Raw genomic sequence first — 18,442 nt, 5'->3', positions numbered from 1 at the left:
GCTAGCTGCTTATAGCTCGTTCTCTAGAGTCTAGACTGTTCTCTGACCATGTGACTACATCCATCATACTGTGGCTGATGTCCCACATCACCCTTGCTCTGCCGAGCATCTTGCACATATCACCACATCCCCTTTCTTTTTCAAAAGGTTTTCTCCCTTCTAAAGAGAACACAATACAATGTTTTTTTCCTATCACAATACAAGTTTTTACTTCCTCGCACAATACAACATAATATTATGCCTTGATGGTTCTTTCGCATCTCAGTCTGTCACATGTGAAGGGATTAGCAAAATTTCGAAAGGGTTTTTTCGATAAGTTAATATTTGGTCCTTTTCCTTCTAGTATTCCAATTCAGATTATATTTCATCGACCATTTTATCATATTGATATTCATGCCTTTCCAGCAGTGTGACCATTTCAGTAATTTTGTTCTGACATACAATCTGTTTCTTTCTGTGTCCGCATTGTTGATCCTGCTGTCATTTTCAATATTTATATGTCTTCAGTTAACTTTTCATTATCAAGCTTCCCTTCTTCAACTTTCTTCTGAAGGCTCTGAATAATTTCGTCCGATTCCTTGTTGAGACTTGACAGTTCCAAATTCAATTGTTCTATCTTAGTTTTGTAAGAACTGCACTGCTTAGTTTTTTCTATAAACCTCTTCTTCAAGCTCTTGTTCTCCTGATTCAGTTCTCTGCTGGACTTGTTCTTATTTTCTAATTGATTTTTCATGAAGTTCAGCTTATTTTCCATTGTCTTCATTAATTTCTCCTTCATTTGCAAATTTTTTGCAACTTCTTTTTTTTCTCCAAGTTGCCATCAACCATTTCATATTAATAAAAGCAAAACACTACGGATGCTGGAATCTTATGAACAGAAAAATGGAAAATCACAGCAGTGTGGCAGCATCTGTGGAGAGATAAAATAGAGTTAGCGTTTTGAATCAGTATGACTTCTTCAGAGCTAAAGAGGGTTCGAAATGTGATGGATTATATACTAAATAAGAGGGGTGGAACAGCTGGAGCAGAGTAGTAGGTTAGTGATTGGTGGGAGCTAGGAGAGATTGCAACAAATTTGCGTAGGTCTCGAGACAGAGGAAGCATTCATTTCAGGAGAAGATGCTCGTAGTTGCATAAAGGGGCTGGTTTAGCTCACTCGGCTAAATTGCTGGCTTTTAAAGCAGACCAAGGCAGGCCAGCAGCACGGTTCGATTCCCGTACCAGCCTCCCCGGACAGGTGCCGGAATGTGGCGACTAGGGGCTTTTCACAGTAACTTCATTGAAGCCTACTCGTGACAATAAGCGATTTTCATTTTCAAAGATGAGTGTGTTAACAGGAGAATGAAGGTCAGTGCTCAGTGAAAGCAAAGTGACAGATGGCCTGGTGGAAGAGGAGGAGGGGGCGGGGGGTGGGGGGGGTTTGGATAGGGACAAAACATGTTTTGGATATGTAAGGAGCAAGATCACAGTCAAGCAACATGTCTAATCAGAAGATGAGGTGCTGCTACTCCAGTTTGCATTCGGCTTCGCTGGAGCATTACAGCAAGCCACATGTGGGCATGAGAGCAAGATGCTGAGTTAAATGGCAAGCAACGGGAAGGTTGGGGTTATGCTTGCGTGCTGAGCACTTTGTTCTTTTAATGGCTTTTCTAGAACTTTAATTTGACTTCTTAGTGTCCAAAGATATACAGATTAGGTGGAGTTACAGGAGTAGGGTGGTGGAGTTGGTCTCGGTAGGGTGCTCTTTCAGATAGTTGGTGCAGACACAATGGGTCGAATGGCATCCTTCTACACTGTAGGGATTCTATATGGATAGGTTAGTTGGTTGTTTGTTGAATGGGTAGCATATTTTTAAGTTGTCTTCCATTGGCTTCGCCATATATAGACTTCTTCCTGTCCTGCTGTGAATACCTGTCTAGCTTCAATCAACCTCTGCTAATTTCCCACCAGTTTGTTGGATTAACCGTTCTGTTCAATTCAAATTGTTCTATTCAATTCAGCAGTATCGCTGCAATTAACAAGCATTGACGTAATTAGCAAGTAACACACACATCCAGTTTCCAAATAATGAACACTAAAAAAATGTAGAGTATCCATTTTTTCCAATTAAGGGACAATTTAGCGTGGCCAATCCATCTACCCTGCACATCTTTGGGTTGTGGGGGTGAAACCCACGCAGACACAGGGAGAATGTGCAAACTCCGCACGGAGAGTGATCCAGAGCCGGGATCGAACCTGGGACCGCGACACAATGAGGCTGCAGCGCTAACCACTGCGCCACCGTGCTGCCCTCCACTGCTCTGAATTCTTAGCCAGAGCATTAATCCTTGTCTTGCACACCTCTCTCTTTTTTCATCGATTTACATTACCAATATAAATTGTCCCTTAGCTTGCTTGAGCAGAACACTGCACTTGAAATTGTTTCACCACGTGCCTTCCCCACTACAGGCCTTCCAATTCTAGGCTCTTCTGTAACCTCCTTCTCTCCAACCTTACTGCAGACATTTCAGCTCTCCTAGTCATTGGCCTGGATTTCCAATACCAATACAGGTAGGAAGAGTCGGGGAAAGTCCCTGTTCTGCCCACCCACCCTGCGAGAAAGAAGTCACCAAAGCAAGATATTCATTGCTGGATGGTCGGGTGGGGGCTGAAGTCCAGTCAGCCAACCTGGGTGAAAGTACAATGGCAGTCACATGCTGTTGGGTACAGTCAATTTCACAATGTTTGTTGATATAATGCGAGTAGTTTCAATTGTTTCTCTGTGGGTTGTTTGAACTTTCAAACGGGACTGGATGATTGACACCTTTATTAGCTTGGAAGGAGTCCAAAACTGTACACATATTCCAGGTGTGGTCTCACCAAGGCTCTATATAATTGCAGTAAGACCTCTTTACTCCTATACTCAAATCTTCTTGAAATAAAGGCCAACAAATAATGTGTCTTGTTAACTGCTTGCTGTACCTGCAAGTTAACTTTCAATGACTCATTTACAAGCACACCCAAGTCCATTTGAATTCAACACTTCCCAGCCTCTCACCATTTAAGAAATACTCAGTATTTCTGTTTCCCCTACCAAAGTTTATTTAAACACACAATTCTACACATGGGGCAAAATTCTCCAACCCCCAGCAGGGTCGGAGAATCACCCGGGGCTGCCGAAAATCCCGCCCCCGCTGTGGCAGAGATTCTCCGCCACCCGGGAAGTGGCGGTGGCGGGAATCTCGCCACTCCGATCGGAGAGGCCCCTGCGGTGATTCTCCGGCCCGGATGGGCCGAAGTCCCGCCGCTGGGAGGCCTCTCCTGCCGCAAAGGTTTGAACCACCTCTGGAACGGCGGGATCAGCGGCGCGAGCAGGCCCCGGGGTCCTGGGGGGGCGGGGGGCGATCGAACCCCGGGGGGTGCCCCCACGGTGGCCTGGCCCGCGATCGGGGCCCCCCGCTCAGACTCCGGGCCAGTGCCCTGGGTGCACTATTTTCCTCCGCAGCCGCCATGTGCTCCGCCATGGCGGAAGCGGAAGAGAACCCCACATCGCGCATGCGGCAACCGGCGAAAGCCTTTCGGCCAGCCCCGCTGCCGGGGGCGCCGGTTTTTTGCGCCAGTCTTCTGGTGCCAACCGCTCCAGCGCTGGGCTGGCCCCCAAAGGTGGGGAGAATTCCCCACCTTTGGGGAGGCCCGACCCCTGAGTGGTTGGCGCCACTCCCCTACTCGGGACCCTCAGTCACGCCGGGTAGGGGAGAATGCCGCCCCTGAAATGAAAAAATGAAAATCGCTTATTGTCACGAGTAGGCTTCAATGAAACTACTGTGAAAAGCCCCTAGTCACCACATTCCGGCGCCTGTCCAGGGAGGCTGGTACAGGAATCGAACCGTGCTGCTGGCCTGCTTTAAAAGCCAGCAATTTAGCCCAGTGAGCTAAACCAGCATTACATCTGCCAAATTTCTGCCCACTCACTTATCCTCTCCAAGTTCCTTTGAAGCATTTTTGCATCCTCCTCACAACTCACACTTCCACCTACATTTGTGTCATTTGCAAACTTGAAAATATTACATTTAATCCCCACACCCAAATCAATTATATAGATTGTGAATAGTCTGGGCCCAAAGACTGATCCTTGCGGTACCCCACTAGCCACAGCCTGCAAACCTGAAAATACCTATATATTCCTATTCTCTGCTATCTATCTGTTAATCAGTTCTCAATCCATGCCAGCATAACCACCCCCCCCCCCCCCCCCACCCCCACCCCACCCCTATGTGCTCTAATTTTGTTTACTCACCTCTTCTGCGGTATCTTATCAAACGTTTTCCGAAAATCTGAAGATACCATATCCTCAGTTTCCCCTTATCTATTTTTTTTGAACATCACTTTCTTGGAATTTTTTAATTTTTACACAAATTTGCATAAAATAAGCAAAAGCAAATGGACAGCAACAGGTACAACCCAAAACAACAGTAACTACAGTTTTAAAAACAACAAGACCAGATGAATCAGGGACCAAATCCGCAACAGGTTCCCTCCACAGATAAATGTCCCGTCTGCTCCCAAACAGGGTACAGACAACAATTTAGACCTACACCACATCCTAGCTTAAAAACAGAATGACAGAAGAAAACAATATCCTGAGAACCCCAGCACTAAGGGGAGTTTGGCTGACTCTTACAGTGCAATTTGAACTCCAGACCCAGACTAGAATAGGCAGTCACCCTCACTTTAGAGATGGTGAAAGGCAAATTCAAAGAGAGGACTGGCACAACCAGACCCATGTTATCAACCAAGAGTCTCCAATAGAAAAAGTAAAAAGAAAACAAGAACAAGAGCCAAGAGTGAGGAACTGAGCCCCCACAACCCCATTCCCCAGCCCCCCGATCCAAGGACAAAATAGATCTTCGAAACACCAGTACCAACACCGCCCCTAAAAGGGCAACCAGGCAACCGTGAGGTCAAGACACAAGAATCAAGAGGAATATAGCCTTGCCCCAGTCGAAAAGACGAGACGGAAACCCACACCAGGAGGGTAGGGCCTGGGAGAAAGGCCAGCGCACACCTCCGGAATTGCGGGACCCCCCTCCCACACCCCAACGACCATCAAAAAAAAGAAAGGATTTGGCCACGCAAAAGCCAACAAGAATAGATATCTGCTTGTGCGTGCCACCAAGGCCCACCTTCCAACACTACCACCCACCTGCAAGGGCATAAAAATGAAGAGGAATATAGGTCATACCTCCTAACACCTCACCAAGTCCAAAGAATGGTGAGGAAGAAGAAGAGCAAGAACTGTCAGAACTAGCCCCTTGGATCCATCATATTACAGCAAAATAAAGGCTGGTCAACCAACCGCCATGTGGGCCTGTCCAATACTCAGGAGGAACAAAGCAAGGATGAAGACTGGCCCCTACCTTCACATCTACCCCAATTCAATATCTCTCTGAATGTGGACCACCCAATCTTGGACCTGCCATGGCACTCCCAAAGGAGGCACCACTGTCCGAGAAGCAATAGGATAATGACCGCGACACGGAGCCTGGCTTAGCCCAGTGCCGCCACTAAAACAAAGGCATCAACTGAGCCCTAGGACTACTATGAGCCCCCCATCCCTACACCCCCCCATCCCCCGCTGCCCCCAAGGCTAGACCCAACTGGTCTGCGCAAATCATAGCACCTAAAGAAACCCTCCCATGAAGAATCATTCCACAGGATACACCACTTTCCTCCAAGAATAGAGGATATTAAAACCTACCGTGCTCACAAAAGGTTTAAAAGTGGAAGAACGGTCAAAGTGGGAGACCCAATTCAGGAGAAATGACCGACTCCCCCAATTTAAGGGGAGCTCGACAAACTTCCAACCTCAACAGGATAAAAGATAGTCCTGAGCCTGAAGAAGAGTTTGTTCAGCCAAACAGCAAATGACAATTGTGCCTTCCTCGAACATAGCGAGGACAGAACTAATCCACCACCAATACACTTTGCCCCTCCCTTTGCTCCGGCTCTGTTAATCGTACCCCCAAAGTTATAATATGATAAAGAAACTGTGCACAAATCCTGCAATCAATATTCATATTAACATGATAAAACCTTATTAATTTAGGATAATTAACAGTGCAAGATATCACCCCAAAGAATCTATTTTCTTGCAAGCAGTTAAAATGACAACATTAACAAACAACATGGTGATTATCAGGGATGTCCAGGATCACAACTGAGGAGTGAGGCAGTCATCGGGATTAAGACTACACCACGGGCACACAAAGAAAGTAGACATCAATGATCAAGCAGAATCTAAAATGGTGAGCATTCTTCAGGACCTTCCAAGGATTTCGACAATCGGAATATGAGCTTCATTACTTCCAGCCTGCTGACTCAAACCAGTCCAGGCAGTCAACAACCTTGGCTCCCACAGGAGGGGATGGCCTGGTTGGCTCAGTTAACCCCCACCTCACTCGGCCGACACCAGGAACAGGACAACACAGAACCAGAGGTTAGAAGGCCACCCCAACCCCAGGTTTGGAAGATAGGATTAAATGTGCTCCATCGAATTAGAGCTGCGCCCCCTCCAGATGGGATCCCCAAAACATAGCAGCCAGTTCTCAAACTCGGCTGGGATCCTCTCCACTATCTCACTGGAGACACCAGGCCCAGCAGCGCTCTTCACTGACTCCCCCTCGTCCTCATCTGAATCCCTCAGGATGGATGATAGGCCATGTAACAGGACCACAACCATGCGGAGACGGGTCTCCACCAAGGACAATACTCTCTCTGTCACAAGAACCTTCTCGTGTGCCGCCATTGCCTCGATAAAGACAGCTCCTGAAACTGAGCCTTGATGTCCCACTATGCAGAGCCACGCCACTGAGATGGATTCACTTCATTGCTAGCAGGCATCATCTGCCAGTGAACACTGTACCGTCATGACTGGAATCCTCTCAAAAATAGTGCGCCACCGAAGACAGGGCCCCACCCCAACTCCTTCTAGCTGGCACGAATGAATCAGGAGTAAAGGTTTACAACTCGGTTCAATAAAGACAAAATAAGCTATGCACAAGGTTAAAAATTAGCTTGCAAAAATCCAGCCGCTCCCGCGCTCACAACACAGGACCTCCCCACATATCTATTCTGCTAGTTACACCCCCAAAAGAAATCCAACAGGTTTGTTAGCCATGATTTCCCTTTCCCTTCCATGGAGACTATGCCCTATGCTATTATTATTTTTGAAGTGTCCTGTTATCACATCCTTTATTATAGAATCTAGCATTTTCACAATCATTGACGTCAATCTAACAGATATATAATTCCCCATTTTCTTATATAATGGGGTTACATTTGCCATCTTCAAATCTGCATGAACCTTTCCAGAGTCTATAATATTTTGAAAGATGACCAGCACTGCATCCACTATCTCTACAGTCACCTCTTAACACTCTGGGATGTAGATCAGGGATTCATCTACTTTAAATCTCATCAGTTTCTCTTGTCCGTTTTTTAACAAATGTTATGTTATGACACCCTGGGCAAGTGCACGGTCAGTTCCAGCCCCACAGACCCTGGAATCCCAACGTAAGAGAATTAACCAATAATTTGCGTGTTTTCCTAAGATCTTTAACCCTTAACTTCTCCAGTAAGTTACAGTCGCCATATTTATAAGTAAAACATTAACAAACTGTTTATTTATAACAAGAGTGAAAGATGAACATGTAAAGGAAATAATGGAACGATGGTCTACTAGTCTACCTACTCCCAAAGCCCCGTCCATCCTCCATCCAGACACAGACAAGACAGACACATGGGGAAAAACGAGGGGTGGAGTTAAAATAATGGAAATTAAAGGAAAAGGTTTGAGATGAATCTTCGCTGCTGAGGTTGTGGCCTCTGTAGGTACTGGTCTGTTCCGAATGCGACTGTCTGGGGGACTGATTGACACAGGAGATTCGGTTTAGTGCAATTCTATCCTTTGACCACCAGATGGAGCCTTACACAGGAGATTCAGGTCAGTGCAATTCTATACTTTGAACACCAGATGGAGCCTCCATCTCTCTTAGATATTACTGGAGCTTTATACCTGAGAAATTACAGACTTTTCTGTTCGCCTGATCTCCATGCAGAAATTTCAGCTGTATTATAAAGAGGGTCCTCGGGCTGTCTCAAAGTTTTTCCCAGCCATTTGGACAGAGGATTAACTGGTGAGAAACTGCTTGCAGCCTTTCACTCCAGAAGTTCCTTTCACAGATCTGACTGCTGCCTGCAGTCTTCCAAATAAGAGTGCCTTCACAGGTATGGCTAGGAGCGTATTAAATTGCCTGACAACAAGGGAGAGTGAGTTTTCCAGCTGCCTCCTACTTGTGTCTTCGTACAGAACTCAGGACAAACAATAGAGATCTTCCCATAACCTGCCTGTCTTCTGGAAGATTCTGAATGGCTCCAATAATCGCAAGCAACAATAGGAGATGGGTCAGAATTCCAGATTCACCAATTGGCTGCGTGCCAAGTCTATCAAACTGACATCATGGGCTATGCCACAGAACATAAAGGCGAGGTCCTGGGCTAGTTTATTAGACTAGGGGTGTTTCAGTTTGCCTAAAGTCTGTAGCCTAAGGGAAAAAAAATCCCAATGTTGTAGCAGCTAACAAGAAGTCTGTAGATTAAAGGCGGTCAGCAGGACAGGAATATTAAAAAACACAGAACAACGGTATTACAACAGTATCCTAACAATTAATATCGTGCAATTCCTAATTTACGCTACTCCCTTGATTCTCCATTATTTCTGGCAGATATTTTCATCTGTGAAGACAGAGACAAACACTGGAATTTTCCTGGAAACCCCGCCAACAGAGGGATTGCCGATAATCCACTGAATGGGGCCTCTGGCCAAAAATGGGATTTGGGCCGAGTGTCAAACCTATTTCGAGTCTCCCATCCTAGCCTACCGGTTATAATGGGGTGCCTCCAGGGAAGCACGGTGGCATAGTGGGCTAGCTCTGCAGCCTCATGGCACCGAGGTCCCAGGTTCGATCCCGGCTCTGGGTCACTGTCTGTGTAGAGTTTTCACATTCTCTGTTTGCGTGGGTTTCGCCCCACAACCCAAGGACGTGAGGCTAGGTGGCTTGGCCACGATAAATTGCCCCTTGGAAAAAATTAATTGGGTACTCTAAATTTAAAAGAAAAAAATAATAATGGGGTGCCTCCCATGCACCAGTGGGTACGTGCAAAGTTCCAATCTGCATTAATTTGAATGTTATTATCAGGTTGGAAGCCCGATACAATAAAGTCCACTTGGCAACCAGGTGCACCATTGAGTCGTTCATCGGGCTGTTCAAGATGGGGTTCTGCTGTCTGGACCAATTTACAATATAGCCCTAGAGTCCTGGATCTTCCTGACCTGCTGCATGCTGCAGAACCTGGTGCAGCAACGTGATGGAGGAGAAGAAACATGAGCCCTCGTTGGATGAGCAGCATTATGAGGCCATCCAGGAAGATTCCAAGGGGGACACGGAGCAGGCTCATCAGGACACAGCTAAGGCGATACAGGGTTATCGCACAAAGGAGAACCTCATTGAGTCAAGATTCGCCGACTGGGAGGCTTATAGTCGGGTGGCGCTATCACCATCAACCTGCTTATCCTCAAACCGTGCTTCCCATCACCCTTGTTCCCACCCCACTTCCCTTCAACCTTTTTACACCTTCGCATGACCTGTTCTCCGTCTCCACCCTCCAAAGGTCACCTTAACTTCACACCAGGGTGATAGGCCTGGATTGGCAGTGTCAACAGATCTCTTCTGTGGGGCAGAGAATGATAACAATACGCTGTGAGGTGAGCTCTGGTGTTCCTCATTATCTGAGGAAGTCTGAATCCTGTCTTCTTGATAACATACCACTGACCGCCCGTCTCATTCCTGAATGTGCAACGGAGTCACTTACCTCTGAGCCACATTGTTTTGGGGGATGGGGGGTGGGATGCTATGGGAGAAGAAGCAAAGTTTGGCATCATAAACTGCGAATGCTGTCATACCTGGGTGTCTCACACAGGTGCTCTCATGACTTGTCATATTTGGGTGAGGCTGAAGGGCCTGTGGGAAGGTCAGCGATCCGTGTGGATTACCCCCTAGCCCCAGCCCAACTCCACCCCACCAGTGTGAAAGCAGAGAGTGAGAGCAGATGTGTTTAATAGTGCGTATTTACTTTGAGTATATCCTTCCCCCTGACTAACTGTGCAACTACACCCATGCTTACTGGTCCTGTATCTTCCTACATGTATGTAGCCTCCCACTCCTTCTAGGTGTTCCCCCAGAATGCACAACAGAACTGGAGGCAGTCTGCTGCTCTTCGCATCCTCTGGCCTGGATGCCATTTGTGGGTGTCCTCGGGAGGGCCTGGACCTGAAACAATCTAATCAGCTTTCGGGGGTCACAGGTGATCAGCCTGTTCTGCCTGCTGCCCAGGTGATGTGTTGTTGGGAGGGGTGGGGGAAGCGGGGTGGATTCAGAAGGGCTGGAGACTTCCAGCGTCTCCCTGTTGGGAGGCTACGAGTTAGGCTCCATTACTCCCTCCTCCCTCAGGATGCTTGCTGGCCCCAGGGCTACTCCATGGGACAGAGGGACAGCTGGAGTGAGCTCCAGAGGCCTCAATGTTATCTAGTGATGCCAGTCCTGGAGGCTCGTCATTGTCTGAGCCATGTTGTCAATGCCTTCAGTAGTGGTGCTCTATAACTGGGACATGTTTCTCTGTGAGTGAGCCAGGTCTCTCAGTGCCTCAGACATGTCCGTCTGTGAGTGAGCCAGATCCCTCAATCCTTTGTGACTAGTACATAGAATCATTGAGTCCCTGCAGTGCAGAAGGAGACTTCGGGCCTGCACCAACCTCTCGAATAAGCTACCCATTTACACTCTGTTGTCGACCCTGTAACCCCATAACATAACCTGCACATCCCTGGACACTAAGGAGCAATTTAGCATAGCCAATCCACCTAATCCGCATATCTTTGGACTGTGGGAGGAAATCGGAGCACCCGGAGGAAACCCACGCAGCCACGGCAAGAATGTACAAACTCCACACAGACAGTGGCCCAAGGCTGGACTTGAACCCGTATCCCTGGTGCTGTGAGGCAGCAGTGCTAACCATTGCGCCACTGTATCATCCGCTTTCAACATGTTGCTCAACGTATGGTCAATGTTCCTGTTACCCTATGCCATGGCCTTTTGTGACTAGGCCAAGCTCAAGAGTGCCACAGAATGTCCATCTGGGACATGACCATGTGTGATTGAGCCCTCCTGTGCCTCATCCATGGACACTACAGGGTGACCCAAGCCTTGGACATCTTCACACGTCTCGGACCTCTTGCCCAAGGCTTTCCACTGCGGACGCCACTGTTGCTGTATTGAAGTCAATGCCAGGCATTGCTGGCACTATCTCCTGTTCTTGAAGGCTATTGGACTACTTCAGTTGAACTTGCTGGAACCTTTCCGACACCCTCTTCTGTAAAGTCTGGCTCTAAATTTGCATCTGCATGAGTGATGGGATAACCTTTTCCAGAGGACCAGCATTTGTATTTGTCTTGGGGGGCAGCTGTTCCCGAGGATCGGGCAAGCCTCTCCCTTGGGAGTTCCTGCCTGCACCTTATTGCTGCAGCAGGTGTGTGGTGCTCACCAGAGGGTGCTCCAAAAGCCTGTCCACTAACGTGTCCCAGCAAGGTGATTGTTTAAGCGCTGGTGGACGATGCTGTTGAAAGCAGTGCTGAGAACTTGATGTCCTCCCAGGGACCTGCTCCTGCGTGATCTGACACATTTGAATGGGAGCTTTGGAAGGAGGCTCTACCTCAACTGGTGGAGATCCTGGAAGACAAGGAACATGGGGTCATCTTTTGGGAATGATAAGGTTGTGGGAGATGAGAGACACTTGAGATTGAACATCTGGACAAAGCTGCACTGGAATCTCACTTCTTCTGCACAGGCTGAACTCGACATCTGCTACTGCTCGCTTCTTGGTCTCTTTGAGCTTCTTCTTTGGGCAGCACGGTAGCACAAGTGATTAGCACTGTGGCTTCACAGCACCAGAGTCCCAGGTTCGATTCCCTGCTGGGTCACTGTCTGTGCGGAGTCTGAACATTCTCCCCGTGTCTGCGTGGGTTTCATCCGGGTGCTCCGGTTTCCTCCCACAGTCCAAACACGTGCAGGTTAGGTGGATTGGCTATGATAAATTGCGCTTAGTGACCAAAAAACGTTAGGAGGGGATATTGGGTTATGGAGATAGGGTGCAAGTGAGGGCTTAAGTGGGTCGGTGCAGACTCGATGGGCTGAATGGCCTCCTTCTGCACTGTATGTTCTACGTTTGTTCCTCTCCCGTGAGTTCCATGGGCCTCTCCACAAATAGGGTGAGGACACGTATCTCAGGCATGCCCCGCCCGTCTTTTCACGCTCCCTCCTGTTGGGTCCTGTCTTATCCCAGGGGTCGCGAAAAGGACATTATGAGACTGGCAAGCCAGTTGGTGGTTGGGGCGTGGGGTTATAGCAGGTGGCATGTGTGGGCAAGGTGCCTAGCCATAGGGGGTGGAATGTGCTGAGGATTTCTGTGGGGTGGTTCTGAGGGGGATGGTGGTAGGTGGTGTGTTAGATGGTTGCAACGGTTTAGGTTCAGATGCCAGTGGTTAGGGATGGGAGTGATGCCATCGGCATACAGGTGGGTACTCCCCTGGCAGCTGGAAGGAGGTCATTCATCTTCTTGTGGAGTTGCAGGGTGGACCGCTTGGTCATGCTGCCAGCACTCATGGGCTCCACCACATCATCCCAGGCTTGGGACATGACATGGGCTTGGTGTCTTCTGCCCACCCTGGAGAATAGGATGTCCCTCTCATCCACAGGGTCCAGCATCCTATGGATGTCAGCATCCAAGAACCTTGGTGCACCTCTTCTTGCGGTCACCTTCTTGCAGCTGGAGTGACAGTCTGTGCTGAAGAGAGCAGTATAAAAACTGCTCCAGCTGGTCAAGGAGAACTGGTGATTCCCGACCCCAGCAAATCACTGGGGAATCGGGAATCCGCCAAGATTCACGAGGGCAGAGTGATTGCCCATTTGTATGAATAAATGGGCAATCTCATCTCTTCAGTGCTCCTTATGCCAGCGGGAATCATTCCGGTTTTCCTGGTAGCGCGAGCACTTTGTCTGTAAACGGGAGATCATGCCCAAAGTATTTGTTTAATTTCTCTGCAAATTCCGTTTTTCCCATTAGAAATTCTCCAGACTACACTTGTAATGAGCGTATATTTGCTTTTGCTAATCTTTTCCTTTTTACATACTTATAGAAGATTTTACAGTCCATTTTCATGTTTCTCACAGTTTACTCATCTTCTAAATCTCTTTCTTAATCCTTTTTTTGATACTCCTTTGCAGAATTATAAATGCTTTCAATCCTCAGGCTTAACTTTTTTTGGCAACTGCATATGTCTCTTTCTATGATTTAACACAGTCCTTGATTTATTTTGTTAGGTATAGTTAAAACTTGTTCCTTGTTAGGTGTCATGTGGCGCAGTGGTTAGCACTGGGACAGGGGGTTAAGGACCCGGGTTCGAACCCTGGCCGTGGGTCACTGTCCGTGTGGAGTTTGCACATTCTTCCAATGTCTGCGTGTGTTTCACCCCCACAACCCAAAGATGTGCAGGTGAGGTGGATTGGCCACGCTAAATTGTCCCTTAATTGGAAAAGAAAAATAATTGGCTACTCTAAATTTATTTTTTTTAAACTTGTTCCTTGCTAGGTTTTTTATATTAAAGGAATGTATTTTTTGTCATTAACTATGCAATAGATTTTTAAGTGTTAGCAATTACTTGTCTTCTACCATGCCTTTCAATGTAATTTCCCAATCCAGCGTAGCCAATTTGCCCCTCACACTTTAATAGTTTCCTTTGTTTAAGATTAAGACCCTAGTTTCTGATTGAACTACATCACTTTCAAACTTAATATATTATATTAAAGTCTTATTCTATACCATATTATGGGTCCTTTTCAGAGGCTTCTTTACAGTACGATTATTCGTTTGACTTTTCCCATTTCATAATACCTAAAATTGCCTGTTCCCTTGTTGGTTCCTCAACGTACTGCTCCAGTAAATGAAAAGAATGTGCATGGCATCCTACCCTCTCTGAAGACATTCCTCTGACTCTGTTCTACTGAATTTTTCCCCATCCTTCCACTTGATAATTGGAAGCTACATCTTGGGCGGGATTCTCCGTCGGCCAACCCCGGAATCACGAAACACAATCGGGCATAAAAGCATGCATCAGCTGAAAATCGAGGCCAGTGTTGAACAGAATACTATGCTCCAGTCCATAAACAGCAGCATGAATGTGTTCTAGGCCATATGCTGGCGTGGTTATGCAAATTGCACAGTAAATGACATAGAAATTCCCTGGCCTCCAGCAATGCTCTGTCTACGTCAGGAATAATTACCAATGGCAGGTTCAATTATGGTATTTCAAACGTCATGGTTGCTGATGGAGAGAGAGGGGGCATGAAAACTGCCCAACATCGCTATAGTTATGTCGCTGGCTGGGGAGGAGGGGGGGGGGGGGGAACATCTGTCAGGACTGGGAGGAGTAGTGGGACAGTAGCCAGGAAGTGGGCGGTGGGGTCGGGGTGGACGGGCACGGACCACCATTGCCACAGCCTGCAAGGCAGCCAACTGGCTGTGTGCGCCGCTGACTGGCCATTGTGAAGTAGCGAATAGGTCATATGGGTGCCCCCTCAGGCCACCCTCCTAGGTATCCTCTGGCTCCAACCAATCCATCAACGGAGTAGACGTGCTCAGCGCAACCAGTACTTGTCTGAGATGGGGATGGGAATGCATTGGAATTGCGTGAATTCTACGTGGCGCTGGTGGTGCTCCATTGATGGGACCTTAATCACCCTACGACCGGCACCGCTTTCGTGAACGTGGGACATTACTGATTCAGTACCCGCATCAGCATTTAGTCTTCCATATGGAGAATCCAGCCCCTTAATTTCAACTGTTTCTCATAATTCACCCCAAATCCTTCTAGAGTGTAATGTCTATCAGTGACCTCCCTTGGGACATTTGCTGTTTGCAAGTTGCTGCATAGGTATTTCAAAGGTACTACATAAATCCAAGCCTTACTTTATCTTCTTCAGTCCTCCTATAATATTCAGGCAACTTAAATCCAAATTGAGTGTCACCAAAAGAAAAACTAGTGCCTGATTTTCGTTATCTTCTGCTTAAATCTTTTTGCTTTCTTTCAGAGACACCAAAGTTTCAGGGCTTTGGCTTGCTTTCTTAATGAATCAAATGTGTATTGTACTAACATCTTCAGAAGTATAGTTGTATACTGTAATTCGTCTGGTACAGCGTCGAGATTCTGGGGGGAATTCTCTGTCGTCCATTGCCGATAGCGGTGTTCATGATGCAGCGGAGGATCATGTGTCAGGGGAGAAAACAGAATCCGCACCGGCGTTCCCATTCCACGCTGGCAGTAGCGATGAGGTTCGCACCCCATACCAGCGGGAGGATGCAAATGGGTCATTTGAACCCATTTGTATCCTATTAACGGGCTGGACACCGGATTCTCCATGTCTCCGTGATGCTCTGGCCCTCTCAGCCGGGATTCACGCAGGCATGGATTGGTGCAAGTATTTGCCATCAAGGTCCTGAAGCAGTCGACATCATAGAGGGTAAGTATTTAAGGTATGTGCCCCAAAGTTCATCAAAGGGCACCCCTCCCCCTGACAATGCAAATTCTGCCCCCCATCAGACATCCCCACAAGACTCCTCCATTGGAGATCCCCACCAGAACCCCCCATCAGAGATACTCACCAGACCCTCTGACCGAACTCCCCAATCAGACCTCCCCAGTAGACACCCCCATCAGATTCCCATCGGAGCCCTCACCAGACCTCCCCATCAGACCCACCTAATCAGACCCCAACAGAGACCCCCACCGGACTCCCCTTCAGACCCTCCCATCAGAAACCCATAATAATAATAATCGCTTATTGTCACAAGTAGACTTCAATGCAGTTACTGTGAAAGGCACTTATCTGAGACCTTCATAGGCCCTCCCATCAAACCCCCATCAGACTCCCCACCAGACCCTCCCACGACCCCTATCAGAGACCCCCCCTCCCAGATTCCCCATCAGAAACCCCCTACCAGACTCTCTCGCAAGACCCCATAAGACTCCCCTACCTGACTTCCCTCCCACAAATTAGAGACCCCCACCAGACCCTCCTCATCAGACTCCCCCCACCCGCCAGTACCCCATCAGGAAAATAGGAACAGGAGTCGGCCATTCAGCCCGTCGAGCCAGTGCCACCATTCAATGAGATCACAGCTGATCTGCGACCTAACGCCGTATACCTGCCTTTGGCCCATATCCCTTAATATCTTTGCTTTACAAAAATCTATCTATCTCAGGTTTAAAATTAACAACTATTCTAGCTTCTACTACTGTTTGTGGACGAGTGTTCCAAATCTCTACCACTCTTTGAGTGAAGAAGTTCTTCCCAACATCTCTCCTGAACAGTCTAGCCCTATTTTGTAGACTACGCCCCTAGTTTTAGAAACTCTTACCAGTGGAAATAGTTTATCTTTATCTACCCTGTCTTTCCCTGTTAATATCCTGATTACTTCGATCAGATCACCCCTTAACCTTCTAAATTCTAGCAAAAACAGGTCTAATTTGAGTAATCTCTCCTTGTAACTCATCACCTGTAATCCAGGTATCATTTTTGTTAACCTACGTTGCACTCCCTCCCCCTCACTCCAAGGCCAAAATATCCTTCCTAAGGTGTGGTGCCCAGAACTACTCACAGTACTCCAATGGGTCGAGCGAGGGTTTAATATAGCTGCAGCATAACCTCTGTCCTTTTACTCAATCCCCTCGATATAAAGGCTAGCATTCCATCAGTCATTTTGATTATTTTGCGCACTTGTTCATATCATTTTAAGAATCAATGCACCTGAACCCCCAAGTCTCTTTGGACATCCACTGTACCTCACCTCTTTCCATTTAGAAAGTATTCTGTTCTATCCCTTAGGTCCAAAATGGACATCCTCACACTTGCTTACAGACAGACTCCCTATCAGAGACTCTCACCTGACCTCCGCCCATCAAATCCCCCAACAGCTCCCCCATTAGAGACCCCCACCATAACCCAATCAGAAACTCCCACCAGACCCCTCCCCCATCAGCCCCCCCATCAGACCCCCACCAGATAATCCCATCAGCCCCCCCTCCAGATGCCCTCATCTGGCCTTCCCATCAGAGACACCCATTAGACCCCCATCAGACCCTCCCACCAGACTCCTCATCAGGCCCTTCCATCCGAGATCCCCATGAGAAACTCCCATCAGAGACCTCCACCAGATTCCCCCTCCACACCCTCCATCAGATACCCCCATCAGAGACCCCCACCAGACTCCCCATCAGTGACTCTCATCAGACACCCCCCAACAGAATACCCCATCAGACCCCCATCAGAGAATCCCCGATATCAGAGAAGCACAGTATCACAGTGGTTAGCACTATTGCTTCACAGTGCCAGGGATCTGGGTTCAATTCCCAGCTTGGGTCACTGTCTGTGCGGAGTTTGCATGTTCTCCCCATGTTTGTGTAGGTTTCCTCTGGGTGCTCCGGTTTCCTCCCACCATCCAAAGATGTGCAGATTAGGTGGATTGGCCATGCTAAATTGCCCTAAGTGTCCAAAGAAGGTTGGGTTACTGGGTTACGGTGATAGGGTTGAGGTTTGGGCTTACGTAGGGTGCCCTTTCCAAGGCCGGTGCACTCGATGGGCCAAATGGCCTCCTTCTGCACTGTAAATTCTATGATTCTATGATTCATATCACTGACCCCGACATCAGAGAACTCCTCCTTTCAGAGATCACCCATATCAGAGAACCACCCATATCAGAGAACCCGCGATATAACCTCCACCCCGATCAGTCACCCCTGTCTGGAAGCTAAAGTGCAGTCCGTGCAATCACTGCTTTTTCACTCATCTATCCCTTACATCTGCTGCCTCAAACAGAGGTGCAGACAGTAGCAGCTGTTAGAAAGTCACAACACATCGCAAGGCTTTAAACCCCCTCAGATCCATTGATCTGCAAGGCTTCTATTCATTTTCAAAGAGGAATAGCTTTTAGTAGGCTCTAATTGACAGCCTCAGACAGCCATACTGTCAGGATTGTTTATATTAATTTCTCTTCATGGTTGAATGCATCTGGCTGTCTGGAAGCTATAACCTGTCAATTATCATCTTCTAAGATAGTCAGGCAGCAACATCTGGTGCAAGTGGCTAGAAGGGAACAACATTCCAAAAGCAGAGGGCGCGATTCTCCGCCCCCCACGCCGGGTGGGAGAATAGAGGGAGGGCCTCCCGACATTTTTCACGCCCTCCCACTATTCCCCCCCCCCCCATGCCCGAACCACGCCACAAATCGCCGCTCGCCG

General features: G+C 47.8%; 1 protein-coding gene across 1 annotated transcript in view; it reads right to left on the bottom strand.

Annotated features, from left to right (window-relative positions):
- Window positions 1-181: 181 nt before the first annotated feature.
- gab3 (GRB2 associated binding protein 3) overlaps window positions 182-18,442 on the bottom strand; it is a 195,089-nt gene continuing 176,828 nt past the window's right edge. The window contains exon 11 of the transcript XR_005457637.1: window positions 182-910. The gene's annotated coding sequence lies outside the window, so the exon portion shown is untranslated. The remainder of the gene's footprint in view (window positions 911-18,442) is intronic.

The sequence above is a fragment of the Scyliorhinus canicula genome, chromosome 17 (assembly GCF_902713615.1).
Source record: "Scyliorhinus canicula chromosome 17, sScyCan1.1, whole genome shotgun sequence".
Classification (NCBI taxonomy): Eukaryota; Metazoa; Chordata; class Chondrichthyes; order Carcharhiniformes; family Scyliorhinidae; genus Scyliorhinus; species Scyliorhinus canicula.
Note: the sequence above shows the minus strand (reverse complement) of the source record. Positions and strands in the feature narration are given on the sequence as shown.